Source organism: Cibotium barometz, chromosome 3 (genome assembly GCF_041138505.1).
Source record: "Cibotium barometz isolate CiBa-2024 chromosome 3, ASM4113850v1, whole genome shotgun sequence".
NCBI classification, from domain to species: Eukaryota; Viridiplantae; Streptophyta; class Polypodiopsida; order Cyatheales; family Cibotiaceae; genus Cibotium; species Cibotium barometz.
In genome coordinates, this window is record NC_141048.1 from 19,249,483 (window position 1) to 19,259,427 (window position 9,945).

Here is a 9,945-nt window from a genome sequence, read left to right on the forward strand (position 1 = left end):
TGGGGGAAACCCTCTCTTGCATCAAAGTCCATCTCATCCACTTGCATTGCTTAATTTAAGTGATTTTTCAGTGCATTTAGTTCATTTTTAGCACATTGTCTGTATTTTAATCGCTTGCATCAGCTTGAAATCATCATTGCATGAAAATCTAGACACATTGTCAATCTTGTATGAGATTAAACACTGCTAGTGCAACAAAACACAAGCTCATTAGTAAGACCTTCTCAAATGGCAGGCATTTTGCATTTCAAAGCATCATTTGGGGAAGGGTTAAATCCTTGGGAAGCTCATCATGGGAAAACACATGTGCATAAGCATCAAAAGCAAAGAAACAGTGCATTAAACACTATCCTAAGCATGCCCAAAGCACAAGTTCATGAGATAACCATAATACACAGCATGGCATCCACATTAAATGTATTAAAGGCACATAAGGAAATCAAGAACAAAGCATCACAACACCAAGAAGAAGCATCGAGTGGCAAAGTCTATACCAAAGGCATAATGAAGAAGACAACACCAAAAGGTGGACACAAAGACAAGCAAGGACAAGTAGTCAAAGGAGCAAAGACCAAGAGCCAAGAAGCATCCAACAATGCTAAGAAGGACACAAGGACACAATATTGACATGAAACATGAAGGAAACAATAAGGGATATTCATTAAGCAAAAGCAAGGAGATCTCAAGCAAGTAGCATCATTGAGCAATGAAGGAGATACCAACCACTACCCTAGCCTAATCAATTCATATGTCGTAAGCCACTATATAAGTAGGCAAATCTATCTGTTTGTAAGCACGTTTTACAATCGAGAGCACTTAGGGGAAGTGATGTAAATGCAAACATTCTTGACCATCTGAGAGTAGCTAATTAAGCACCCAGGGGGGAGATGTCCCATGTTCAAGTCAAAATGTCAATCCACCTACCACCTACATTAAGGGGGGGGTGAAGTATTTGTAAACCTCACATCCAACCACCTTGAAGTAGCCTAAGAAACATGGCACCAAGGGGGGTGTGGAGAAATGTGGTGCCATTGAGCACAAGGAGGAGGTAGGGAGTGAGTATGAGTAGCCAAGTAAAAGCAAAGCCTAGAGAGCTTCCACATGAGCAAACATGAATTATCCCACATTGATGTACAAGCCCAAGGGTGTACCTCCTCATATAAAAGGGGGCCATTTTAAGTAATGAATCATGAAGCAAGCTCTCAAGCCTCTCTATGTGTACAAGTCTTAATCTTGTAACCTAATTGTGCTTGATTCCTCTACTTAGATTAGCAATTTCATCATGTGTGTGCTTAAATGCCACCCACCTTAGATTAGATTAATCATATTATATTAGTGTAGGATTAATACTAATCACTTTGTACACATACATGATACTCGTGATTCTAACATACACATGATGATGTACTGCACACACATGATGATATTGGTACACGTGCACATGATCATAGTGGTGCACATGCATATGATTATATTGATACACATGCATATGATGCTATTGCCACATATGTACATGATGATGATCGTGATGTGTAGAGTTGGATCATGCGGGCATGGTCTTGAGGGTAGAGATGGCAGCGAACACATCATGCATCAATACTACCATGCCTATCTTCCTTCCTATGGATCCTCTGGATACATTAGTTGATCATGGGAGCATTTTAGAGATAGTGTGCATTTAATTAGTGATACATCCATTATAGCACATGAGTTTAGTGATACTTTACTTGTGAGTTCTCGGTGGACATAGGCTTGAGTTCTTTATGCTAGATAGGATAGGGTATTCTTTTAAGACTTCCACATGTGGAGACATTCATGATATTGTCCCTACCACTACTCTTAGCTCTCATAGCCTACCTAGCAGTGTTTGTTTGGATGTAGTTCACATATTAGAGTAGTCAGGCATTGTTTATAAGAGTAATGTGGACTTTATTAAGGTGAGGCCTCGTAGGAGAGGCAGGTTGATGCATACGGATCTAAAGAGTTACTCATTTGTCTTAGGGTTTTTCCTAGATCTAGTTATTGGAGAGATTGACCTAGTAGAGGGTATGTTGCATAGTTGGGATCATGTTTATACACACATAGATGTAGTGGATCGTGCTATTGATTGTTCGAGTGGCACTACATGGGATGAGGGTATTGGTTCACATTTGATCTTGCATGATGCCAACCTTGAGTTGTGTTTATTTGGTCTCCACACAAGTGTCGACACGATCCTATGTTCTTTGGAGCCAGGACATTTCTCTTTCGATGCATTCCATGCCACTTTATATGTACTAGTATTGCACTCGCGCATTGCTGCGGCGGCTGACCAAGGTTCCAGAAAAGAACTATTCCCTCTCTACAACCATCTCTCTCTCTTTCACACACACACACACACATGCACATGCACATGGCCCTCTCCCTCTATCTGTCACGTACACACACTCTCAAATGTTGAAACTCTCTCTCTCTCTCCCATGCACACACATATACACACTTGCTCTCTCTCTCTCTCTCTCTCTCTCTCTCTCTCTCTCTCTCTCTCTCTCTCTCTCTCTCTCTGTGTTAACCTATGAGACAGACATTGAGACATACTATGTTTTATGTCATGTAATTAATTTAAGTATTTTGAGTCACGGGCCAGGATTATCGGCACCACATGTAAAGGATAAAGGGATTGGGTGATCGCCGATGAGAGGCGCACCTCGAATGTCAGCAGGATAAGAGTTAGGATTGACCGACCATGTATGGACGTCCATGTGTGAACGGCTAGGTCACCTATAAGAGTCAAATGTAATCCTAAAACTCTTATTCTCAATGTGTTAAATACAAAGTGTGCTCTTGCCTTATCTTCTTGCTCCCTTCTCCTGCGTGTGCGTGCGTGTGCGTGTGCGTGTGTGTGTGTGTGTGTGTGTGTGAGAGAGAGAGAGAGAGAGAGAGAGAGAGCGATCGAGCCACTGTGTGGCGGCACGGCGGTGGCGAGGCGATAGGCAGCGACGGCGGCTCCTTCTTCACTGCAACACGAGAATCCTTCACGACGGCGGTTTGAGTAGTGAGTGACACACCTTTGCTTCCTGTTTGAGCTTGCTAATTTGTGGTTGTATGCTTGCAGCCATTCGTGGCTCGCATACGGTGTTCGGCAAGTCCCCAGCTTCGACTTGTGCGGTAAAAGTGCACATTTTTGGCACCGCTGTCGGGGAAATGCCATGCACCAAGCTCCAGTTTGCAGCTCAGGCTTCTGTGTGAAGTGAAATTTATACTGCAGGAAAGGCGATTGTGTGTAGTGTTGACGTTTTTTGTTTTCTGCAATTTCGATTTTCTTGGTTATTTTCTTGTTCCGCGCGTAGTGTGCACGCGCTCTATTTTCTGGTTTTCTGAGTTGTGCACGTGCACGGGAACACGGACGAGGGGATTTCTGAATCCTTAGGTCTACGCTGTGTGCGAGTAGTAAGGTGCCGCGGCCAAGCCCAAACCCTAGAAAACAAACCCTAGAAAACTTTATTTGAAAAAAAAATAAAAAAAAGATAAAATTAAATTTAAAATTCAAAAAAAAATAAAAAAAAAATTAAAAAAAAAAGAAAACGAAACCCGCGTAGAGAGGAAAGAAATTTTTTATTTGGAGAAAAAAAATTTGAAAAGAAAAAACCCCCAATTGACCTCGACCTCGATCTTTTGATATATATATATATATAGGAGAGTGAGCCTCCATAGCTTTCTTTCAAGTGAAAGCTTAAGGGAAGTGGAGCTCTATATGTAGTCCACACCCAAGGAGTGGAGTGAGCATGTGGGATAAAGCCTTCACCTTTCTCCCACAAGCAAATAGAGTGTTTTGAGGACCACGGGAGCTCCGGATAGGCGAACATTGTGCTGTAAAGCACGCTAGGACCTCTTGAACGATACGCTCGTCTCGAGCTATCACACGCCGTAGTCCAGGTTCGACCATAAGTAAGGGGGTAAAAAACGGGTTGAAAACAATACAAAAACAAGTAAAAACGGGGTGCGAAACACCCGAGAAACCACTTGGGTGGGCTTCAAGGGTAGTTACCAACGCCCGTAGGGTACCCACGTCACATGCATCTATGCTCTGGTCGGGTGCTAGAGTCTGAGCAACTAGAAAGCATTTCAGTTTACGTAGGCTCACACCATCCCTCCACGTTAGCATCTTGGCCATAAGAAGTGACATTGCGTCCACTTCAAGAGAACCGTTTGGCATGCCAAGTCCAGATGGGATATTTCTCAATGAAAATTGGGAATATGATCTACACACGGAGACTCTGACTGACCTATACACGGGTTACACATACCATGTAGGTTGGTTAGAAGTCATACGATCTACATCTAGTGTCACTAATCTAGAGGAGCAACAACAAATGATATGTGAGGTTATTTATAGAATTATCCAATTCGAGAGGCAAAATAGGGGAGTGAACCTAGTTTCCATTGGCCCTATGAAATTTTTGGATACGGGCAAGGCCAAACAACCAACCCTGTCACAATTGGAGACTCCCATAGACCCTTCGTATGTTGTTTCGCCTGGAGTCTCAATGCAGGTTGAGCCAAAGTTACTGCTCGTGGGCTCAACCTGCATTGAGACTCCCCCGGTGAGTCCCATAGACCCTTCGTATGTTGTTTCGCCTGGAGTCTCAATTCAGGTTGAGCCCACGAGCAGTAACTTTGGCTTTCCAACCTTGGCTCAACTTTCCATTAGGGAATCCACAATGCCTACTCCGATGATGAGCATGACGGAAAGTGCACCAGTTTTACCACTGTAGTTAGTACAACATCGCTACTTAGTGGTAGAGTACCTACAACAGTGCGTACCAGTGCATATCAACCATATGTACCCATTGCTACTCATGCTAATGTAGCTTCTATGCCCCTTGTTATGCCAATGGCATATGCTCCACGACCGCCTTATCACATATCATATCCTACGTCAGCTGCATACATACCAAGACCAATGCCAACTCCTATCAACGGCGGCTATCCGAGAAGTGCCTCCACCAGCTATGCCTGCTCACCTAGGTGATCTCGCAGCGTTTGCTCAGACGATCGGACGATCTATTGCGGAAAACATGCGGGGCATGCCTGAGAGAGAACCTAGAAGCAAGGCGGTACAAGTGGCTAAGCTCACTCAGAACTTCAGTGGGGTAACAAAGATGTTAGAAGCACATTGAAGTTTTTGAACACGTGTGTGATTCCTTGGAAGAGCACAATGAGCTACATAAATGTAAAGCCTTAGGCTTAACCTTGAGTGGAAAAGCCGGAGATTGGTATCGAACTTTAAGGGTTGAAGAGCGTACTCACTATCCCACTCTCAAGAGATTGTTCTTGAAGGAATACATACGTGTGTGCTTTGGGGAGTAGCATCTCAACTCCAAAAAGCTGAACGCGAGGAAGGGGAGTCAGTGAGAGACTTTATTAGTCGATTAAAGCATCTAAATTCTCGCTGCACTCCTGATGAGCGCTTCAATAACAACCAACTGCTTGATAGATTCATCCGAGGATTGCACCACGAGGACATATACAATGGCCTAGTCATTCGAGGTCTTACAACGTGGGAAGCGGTCACTACCAATGCAATCCAGTTAGAAGACAACTTGATGATTGCAGGTAAAAAGGTGTCTTCAGAGACAAAATCTGTTAGTTCGCAAGTATCTGGGCACGTGCCAATGACCGTAAAACCTATTGCCAAGGAGCCCAAGATACCTGAAATGTCTGTGTGACTGACCTTACTAAGGCTCTCCAAGAATACTTTAGGGGTAATCGAGCTCCTCAAAATAGCCATATGTACCTAAGAAGAGAGCAACAATGGTGTTCGGTTTTCTTAGGACCACATAGCACGAGTGAATGTCGTATATTTAGAGTTAAATTCAATGGGAATTGCAATGCATGTGGTAAGTATGGCCATCAATCTAAGGATTGCCTAGTACTTAAGTGTATGTTAGCAAATCAAGCACCACTAGCCTGGTCAAACACACCTCAAGTACCCGCATTGATGCCTGCACCACCGGTCGAGCAACCGCCACAACACATAGTTCCAAGGAACCCAAATGTAGGCCAGTCTGTGCCGTTACCACCGCCAGTGCTAGGACCACAACCTCCACATCCAAGGATTACCCCTATAAACCAGATGGGTTGTGAGTCACATAGTGCGTGTGGGGATTATGACGAGGAGATAGACCCCACTGCTCCAATGGGATTGATACGTTTGAAATGACTCCCCAGTACTACATGGAGGATCATTTCGGGCAAGTCAAGCCTGTATATCAAGCGGCTGCTCTCGCCCCACAAGAGGGCAAAACCTTAATACCTTGGCAAGAGGAGACCACCTCTTCAATGCTACGATTGTGGTGGAGCGCATCGTGTAGCGGAGTGCCCTAATAGGCTACAGAAGATCGCTACTCAAATGCAACCGAATCAAGGGAGCACATCGGGAATGCCGGTACTTACATGTAATTGTTGTGGCATAGATCATTTGATTGCTTAATGTCCACATAATCCTAGTGCACCCAAGATTATGCCATTGAATTTGGTTGAGGTCACCAACGAGACACGAGGAACCACACTTGTTGTATCCGCTGCGAATGTAGTCACACGATCAATGCTTCAAAATCAAAACTACATTCTTGAAGAGAGGGATACTGCATCAATTGCTCGAGCAAAGAAAAAGAAAACGCGACGGAAGAGATCGCTTAATGCCACGAGCTCCAAGCCTAGTTCAAGGACTAACATAGGAACAGGAGACGACCCCGTGTATATGAATGATCCTGAAGATGATTCTGATTCAATAGAAACCATGGGGACCAAAGCCACTACCTTAAGGGAGGAACCCACTCGGGAGATCAACGAAGGAGAATCAAGTGATACATAAATCAGGGGAAATGAAAGGAAACTCCCCCGGCCCCACAACCAAGTTAGCTAATGCCCTCTTAGCCACCCAAACTGACTGAGACTCCCCAAGACAAGCCACGTGGGCCAAAAACCCTCAAGAAAAAGATTGGAACTTACCCAAACCCAGTTGAGGAGATTGAACAAGTGCAACACTTAAGGGGTTTGGTGGAAGAAACACAAAGAGAACTGGAGCCAGCAGACCCTAGAAGAATCAAAATTCCAGACACAGTGTTTCCTACACAAGTTCAGCCTCACAGGAGCCATAAACCGTTAGCTATACCTAGTATCATTCGGGAAGAAAGTGAGGATAGGACATCAGGAAGTGGGCAACCACCCTTTTTGCTTGAAAGAATGTTTAGTGAGGGAATGCCTGACCCCATCGAAGAGGAAGTGATTCCATCTTCACCAGTCCCTAGTCAAGGGGCGATATCTCAAAAAGTACCGTTGAATGTGTCCAAGCTAATGGATTTCATGTCCTTTGAAATCAGAACCACGATCATATCCAAGTTATACGGAGATCCTGAGCTATTCTTAGCTCTTCGAGCATTTCTCAATGGAGAACTGAAGACAGGGTTACCGCAATTTGCAAATATGGATAGACCCGACACGCTTCAAGATGAGGAGGAACATTTGGATCTACAACCCAACCTAGATGAAGACTCGGTTATTGAAATACCTGTTAACAAGTTGGGACAGTACTTTGAAGGTGATGAATCTAATGCAACCCTCCCTATTTTACTACCAAGGGATTAACTCTAAAGGGAATCCTTGATGGTGGTGCTAGAGTGAGCATTGTGACTAAAAACTGTTGGGAATCTATGGAAAGACCTCACCTCAAAGTCACAAACATAGTGGTTAAGATGGTAAACGGAACTATTGCTAAACCTATTGGGATGTTAAGGGACCTCAAGATCAAGGTTTTGGGATACAAGGTAAGACATACCTTCCTTGTAATGGATTTCTCCAAGCATCCTATGTCATATCAAATGATCTTAGGATGTCCTTTCATGAGGGAAGCACAAATGGTGCATGACTGGTCAAAAAACCATGTCTACCTACAATTCCAGGACTCTGTCATTCGAGTTGATCTTGAGAATGGTCGTGCGCATCCTTTAGGAAGCAAGGTTATCATCGATAATCGATCAGATACCACTATTCACTCAGCCCCATTAAAGTATTGCTATACATGCAAAAAAGAGACTGATGATGGGAAAGATTCTCCTTATATGGATGTCCTACCGGGTATGACTGAGTCGGATAATGTGGATTGGGTACACCTAGCGGCAACCATAGACACATGGGGAAATAGAGGCACAAGTTGGGTAACGCCTGAGGGGCAAGATATGGCACCGTTAGTGCCAGTAAACATGATAGGTGTTATGCACTTGATGGCAAGAAAGTGGCAAACTCCCCTGACACTGAAAGTAGCGAAGACTCTGACCAATGCAATTCTGAGTCTAAATCTCAAGAAGAAACTGACTTTGAGCTTAATGGGAGAGATGAATCAAATATTCACCCAAGTGTGGAAGCAAGGTGCTCAAGGCCTAGGACAATGACCTCCTACAGTTCATCCGAGAGTGAGGGGGGCACAAGTGAAGATCGACCAAGTGAGTTCGAATCTGATAGAAACAAAAAATCAAAAACTTGGTAAGAAGAAAACGAGACATAAGCGACAATGCTATCGAGCTAATGTACGACTACAATAAACAAAGAGAGATCCACTGCAGAATGGAATAGTTATGTAGGAGCTATTGACGCTCATCGGAAGTTAGCGGATAATTGGGGACAATACCTCCAAAGTGTCATGTGGTGTATTCCGCAACCTCATGACGTCGCCCAATTAGAAATCGAAGAGAAGCCAAAACTAAGTCGTACTGCGAGAAGGCGGCAAAACTAAGAGTTAGCTCAGCAACAAAAGAATGCAGAATTAAAAGAAAAAAACCTGGCACAACAGGAACCGGTAGACTTACACCTCGCACCCGAGCATTTCAAATCATTTACCAGGGGAACGTAAAGTCGTCTACACAAAAGCCCAACGAACGCCTACCAATGGGAGTAGCAGTGTCTACGATGGCCCAACGGTAGTTAAGGAGATAGAACTAGCAGATCCAGGTGAGGAGATAGAACTAGCAGATCCAGATGAGGAGTTTTAACCCAGTTTTTATTCTAGACCTCACCCAGACGGAGGAAGCTACACTCAAGAAGCTTCTTAAGGAATTCAAAGACATATTTGCTTGGACATACCATGATATGAAGGGTGTTCCACCCTCGGTGGTGCAACACACGATTCCAATGATTAGCACTGCTAAACCAGTCCAGCAACGTCCCTACCCAATGAATCCTAAGTATACAAAGATTGTACAAGAGGAAATTGAAAAGCTTATAAAATGTGGATTCATATACCCTATTGAGCACTCAGAATGGGTTTCCCCGATAGTCATCGTACCAAAGAAGAATGGGAAACTCAGAGTGTGCGTTGATCTCAAAAAGGTTAATGTAGCCACCAGAAGGGATCATTACCCCTTGCCGTATTCTGAACATGTGCTTGAAAGAGTTGCAGGCAAGGAGGCATATAACTTTTTAGATGGGTACTCTGGTTACAATCAGATCACAATTGCAGTAGAGGACCAAGCTAAAACAACATTTATCACGGAGTTTGGAGTGTTTGCCTTTCGTGTCATGGCCTTTGGCTTGACCAATGCACCTGCAACATTCCAACGATTGATAAACACAACCTTTAAGGAATATCTAAGGGACTTTTGTGAAGCTTTCTTAGATGATCTTTGTGTTCATTCCTCTTGGGACGAGCACTTGATGTGTTTACGAAAAATATTTGAAAGGTGTAGATTATATCGCATCTCCTTGAATCCTTTCAAATGCCAATTCTGGATTAAACACGGAGTTATCTTAGGGCATATAGTGTCCAAAAATGGGATTTCCACCGATGAGAGTAAAATCAAGGTCATTTTGGAATTGCCCCCACCCACCAACTATAAGGGAGTCCAACGCTTTATGGGCCATGTTGGTTATTATATCGAAGATTTATTCTATTCTTCGTCGAGATAGCTC